At 37.6% G+C, this 5,924-nt stretch overlaps 1 pseudogene; it reads right to left on the reverse strand.

Moving 5' to 3' along the window:
• Positions 1–1,163: 1,163 nt before the first annotated feature.
• LOC118843593 lies at positions 1,164–1,414 on the reverse strand (annotated as a pseudogene).
• Between the last annotated feature and the right edge of the window lie 4,510 nt (positions 1,415–5,924).

Raw genomic sequence — 5,924 nt, forward strand, 5'->3', positions numbered from 1 at the left:
CTGAAAACAGCTGCACAAAAACCCTGAAGCTTGGGAAAGTACACGCTCCACCCTGGAAACAGAGCCCCACTTTGGCATAGAGTTAAAAGTCAAGAAATAGGCTGGGAAAATGAGCAAACATCAGAAAAAACTTTTGACTATAGAAAGTTACTATGGTAACAAGGAAGATCAAAATACACACTCAGAAGAAGACAACGAAGTCAAAGCTCCTATATCCAAAGTCTCAAGAAAAATGTGAACTGTTCTCAGGCCATGGAAGAACTTAAAAAGGATTTCAAAAATTAAGTTAGGGAGATAGAGCAAAAATTAGGAAGAGAGATGAGAGTGATGAAAGAAAATCATGACCAAAAAAGAAAAAAAAAGAGTCAACTGGTAAAGGAGGCACAAAAAGTACCGAAAAAAATAACAGCTTAAAAAACTGAATAGGCCAAATGGTAACAGAGATACAAAAAATCCAATGAAGAGGACTTAAAAAGTAGAATTGGCCAAAGGGAAAAGAAGGCACAAAATCTCACAGAAGGAAATAATTTCTTTTTTTTTTTTTTGCAGTCAGGTGGTATTTTTAATGGAAAACATTGGACAATAATAACACTTCCTACCATGAAATGAAGCTCTAGGGATCCCCTCCAAGCCCTGCATGCCAGTGAATGCTCTCTTTCCTTCTCTCTGTCCCCCTCCTTCCAGCTGTCTTCCCCACCCTCTCTCTTTCTGTCTCATATATTTAGTCACAAAACAGGAGACATGCTGCAGTGATACAAATATATTTTGATCCCCCAATTACAGAACATCTTAACCGTGGACATACAGTGGAAAGGGTTTTACCCTACATTAGTGGCAAAGTGGACATTAGTGCATTAACCAAAACATTTACTTTTCTGGGTGAACAAGTCATCACCAGAAGCACAAATTGATAGCCAATAATGTTCTTGGTTGTGAAATTTCAGGGCTTCCATTTCCAAAGGATGCAGCTTAGAGCTAGAAAACACTCATCCAATGGAGGTCATCATCACAATATGAAAAATAATTCTGATTGGATTTACAACTCAAAACCACAAGTGTTATTCAATAAATAATCATTCTGTCTAGTGAGGATCTTCAAGGACACCCCATCATCGTGGGCCATGTGAGCCCATGACATTGATGGAAGGCTGCTAGGTGATGCCTCATTTGCACCTTCTCTCATAGTTCTGTGCTGTGCTCCATTCTGAGGACCCAGAAGTTAAAGATCTTTTGCCCATGAGTCCAACAAAGGAATCTGTTTTATGCCTTTTATGAGACATTTGGCCATGCCCTTGATCTAGTAGCTGTCTGACCAGTTGGCCCAGTAGTTCAGATAGTTGTTGGCACCCATTTCTTCGGCAAAAGCCTGAGTGGATGCAAGGAAGAGCACCACCAGAGCCATGAGCATTTTCATGTTGGGAATGTGGGAGCAGGAGTGAGCTCTGTTTCTTCCTGGCAGCAGCGATCTTTCTCTGCCTCCCTCTCTTCCACCTAGCTTGCTGGTGGAGCCCAGTCTCTGCCTCAGAGCCTGTACCAACAGACGGTAGCCTGCATTCGCAGGTACTGGGGAGCTTGGATGAAATAATTTCTTAAAAATTAAAATCGGGTAAGTTGAAGTTAATGACTTTATGAGACATCAAGGAACAACAGAACAAAATTTAAAAAATGAAAAAAATAGAAGAAAATTTGAGATGTTTCAGTGGAAAAACAACTCACCTATAAAATAGATCCAGGAAAAATAATTTAAAAATTATTGTACTACCTGAAAACCATGATTAAAAAAAGATCCTAGGCATCATCTTCCAATGAATTATCAAGGAAAACTGCTTTGATATTCTAGAACCAGAGGGTAAAATAGAAATTAAACGAATCTACCAATTACCTCCTGAAAGAGATTCCAAAATGACAACTCCCAGGAATAGAAAAGATATTGCAATTAGCCAGAAAGAAACAATTCAAAAATAACACAAGATTTAGCAGTTTCTACATTAAAGGAGTGGAGGGCTTAGAATATGTCACAGGGGTGTGGAACCTGAGGCCTCAAGGCCACCTGTGGCCCTGTGGGTCCTCAAGTGCAGCCCTTTGACTGAAACCAAACTTCACAGAACAAATCCCCTAAATAAAAGGATTTGTTCTGTAAAACTTAGACTCAGTCAAAAGGCCACACCCAAGGACCTAGAGAGTCACATGTGGCCTTGAGTCTGCAAGTTCCTCACTCCTGGATGATATTCCAGAAGGCAAAGGAGCTAGGATTACAACCAAGAATCACCTACCCAGCAAACCTGAGTATAATATTTCTGGGGAAAAATGGACATTCACTGAAATAGAAAAATTTCAAGCACTCCTGATGAAAAGAGAAAAGCTGAATAGAAATTTTGACTTTCAAATACAAAACTCAAGAAAAGCATAAAATGGTAAATAGGAAAGAGAAATCATGAGAACTCTAATAAGGTTAAACTATCTACATTCCTACATGAGGAGATGATACTTGTAACTCAAAAGAGCTTTCTCATTATTAGGGCAGCTAGAAGGAGTATATATATATAGACAAAAGGCACAGATGTGAGTTGAATATGAGGTCTGTCTATCTAAAAAAAAACAAAATTAAGGGGAGAGAAAAAGGAATGAACTAAGAGAAGGGGAAAGGGAACAGTAAAATGAGATAAACTATCTTATATAAAAGAAGTATGAAAGAGCTTTTACAGTGAGGGGAAGATGAGGGTGGGGAGTGAGTGAACCTTATTGTCATTGGAATTGATTCAAAGAAGGAATAATGTATATTATCAGTTTGGTATGGAAATCTATCTTACCCTATAGGAAAGTAGGAGGGGAAGGGAATTGAGAAGGGAGGGTGGTTTGGGGTAGGTAAAAGAAACAAAACACTTTTGAGGATGGACAGGGTGAAAGGAGAGAGAGAAAAAAAGAGATTGAGAGAGAGAGAGATTTAGAGACAGAGAGACTGGGAGAGAAGTACAAATGGGGGTAAATAGGTAGCAATAACTAGTTTAAAAAGAAGTTTCTGTGATAAAGGCCTCATTTCTCAAATATATAGAGAAATGAGTCAAATTCATAAAAATAAGAGTCATTCCCTAATCAATACATGGTCAAAGGATATGAAAGAGTGGTTTTCACACACGCTATCTATAATTATATGAAAAAATGCTCTAAATCACTATCAGTTAAAGAAATTCAAATTAAACAATTCTGAGCTACCATACCACACATATCAAACTGGCTAATATGACAGAAAAGGAAAATGACAAATGTTGGGTGGATGTGGTAAAATTGGGACACTAATGCACTAGTGGTGAAGTTGTATACCAATTCAACCATTCTGTAGAGCAAATCAGAACTGTGTCCAAAAGGCTATAAAACAATGTATACCCTTTGACCAAGTATGACCACTACAAGGTCTGTATCTGTAGTAGCAAGCATCTTAGCATACCCAGGATGGCCTGCTAGCACAGGTTCTTTAATCTGCTTTTCTAGGAAAGACTGCTCAAAAAGGGGTTAACAATCCTACTTTTGATTACATTTACTAGTTCCGGGGAAGGGTCAGCACCCTGAACATCAGAGAAAATACAAAGCAGAGAAAGTACAAGCAAAGAAATTAGCATAAAGACCAACAGACAGGGCTCTAACTGGCTGAATCAAAGCAATATTGCTGTAGACTTTACATACACCACTGGATCGAGAGAACCTTTACATTTGAGCATTTGAGGAGTTCTGAACACATGGCTACTCAGAGTCTTGACCAGGGAATCAAAAGATCATTCTCATAAGTGAACCCCCAAAGCAAAATCTCACCTCAGAGTATATATAGACTTCTCAGACCCAGAAGGCATCACAACCCTCGTGACTCAGTGCCTAACCAACTTAGTACCAAAAGGTGTGAAAGCCTTCTTACAAGCAAACCTCCCCTAAGCAAGCTTCCCTTAATGGGCTCCATGTGAGGCCTATTAATAGGTGGGGAGCATTTTCATATTCCATTAACATTACAGTGTCCCAAAGAGATTTAAAAAAAAAAACAGGAAAAGAACCTATGTGAAAAGAACCATTTATAGCAGCTATTTTATTTTGTTTTTTTTTTTTTTGTTTACTCATTTTTGGCAGGGCAATGTGACTTGCCCAAGGTCACACAGCTAACAAGTGTGTCAAGTGTCTGAGGCCGGATTTGAACTCAGGTCCTCCTGACTCCAGGGCCGGTGCTCTACTCACTGTGCCACCCAGCTGCCCCTATAGCAGCTATTTTAGTGGTGGCAAAGAACTGGAAATTGAGGGGATGAGCATCAATTGGGGAATGGCTGAACAAGTTGTTAGATGTGATTGTGATGGAATATTATTGTGCTATACGAAATGATAAGCAGGATGCTCTCAGAAAAACCAGGAAAGACTTATATGAACTGATGCAAAGTGAAATGAGCAGAACCAGGCAAACATTGTATGAAATAACAGCAATAAATTATGATCATCAACTGTGAATGACAGCTATTCTCAGTAATACAGTGATCTAAGAAAATTCTGAAGGACTTGTGATGAAAAATGCTATCCATCTCCAGAGGAAAAATTATTGGAGTCTAAATGTAGATTGAGGATACTTTTTTTTTATTTACCTTCCTTTTTTCCTCTGTTTTCTTTCAGAACATGACTAGCATGGAAATATGTTTTACATGACTGCATATGTATGACCTATATGAAATTTCTTGCCTTCTCAATGAGGGGGGAAGGGTAAGGGTGGAAAGAATTTGGAAGTCAAAATTGTTTAAAAGAAACAACCCACAAATGTTGAAGATTTTTTTTTTTTACAAGAAACTAGGTAGAAAGTAAAATATTAAATCATTAAGAAATAATGAAAACAACTAAAGCTATCCCAAACTAGACTGGGCTGCTTCAGGAGGTGGTAGGTTTCCCATTAGTGAAGGACTACAAACACAGGCTTCATAATCACTTGTTCTTTATGATTTTGAGGGGATTCTGCTTAGACACAGGTAGGATTAGATGGCCTCTGAGGACACTCTCAACTCTGAGACTGTAGTTCCATAATCTATCTTCTGGGACCAAGATTGGTCGTTTCCATTTCAATATAGATTCTTTTGCCTTTTTGTGTTGACTTTTTTATATCATTGTGGACATTGTATAAATTATTCTCTTGATTCTACTTATTTCATTCTGCATAAATTCCTAGAAGGTTTCTCTTATTTATTTGAATTATTTATATTAATTTTATATTGAAACAATACTTCTTTCTTTTCTATATGCCATGTTTTGTAAAGACAGGCACTCACTTCATTTACACTTTTATTTTATTTTATTTTTGCTACCACAAAAAGTGCTTCTACAAATATTTTGGTATATAGAGGATCTTGAATTCTGCCTTTAATATTTTCAGAGTATAATATGTTCAGTAGTGGGATCACAATGCCAAAGGATATGAACAATTAAATTACATTTCTTGACTATGAAATATCGTATCTGGAATATAACTTTCACTGATAACCATTGGGCCATGAAAGAGGTAAAATGTATTTCATATAGGACCTATACTTAATTTTTCTCGGGAAAACATAAGACAAATGATATATGTGAGGGCTGGTATTATTGTCAGGCCAGTGTTGTACTATTGAGTACGAAATTTCCAAAGTCACAGTGTTTCCTCTGTTAACAGTGCCTCAGGCTGCCTCCTCACCCTAGTATGATAAGACATGCAAATTAGGTCTGCCAAGAGACCTGCCAAAAATTAAAAGGGGAAAATTTTTTTTTCAGGAAATAATGTTACCTAGTGGACCAAACACAATCTCCGAAATTAGGGGCTTTGAGTTGATTCTAGATCTGCCAGAAGGTCATTCTATAACATTTTTTCTTTGGTTCCATTTTCTAATTTTAAAATAAGTATAATAGAGACACCTTACTATCTGTCCTTAATG

This window comes from Trichosurus vulpecula, chromosome 1 (assembly GCF_011100635.1).
Source record: "Trichosurus vulpecula isolate mTriVul1 chromosome 1, mTriVul1.pri, whole genome shotgun sequence".
NCBI classification, from domain to species: Eukaryota; Metazoa; Chordata; class Mammalia; order Diprotodontia; family Phalangeridae; genus Trichosurus; species Trichosurus vulpecula.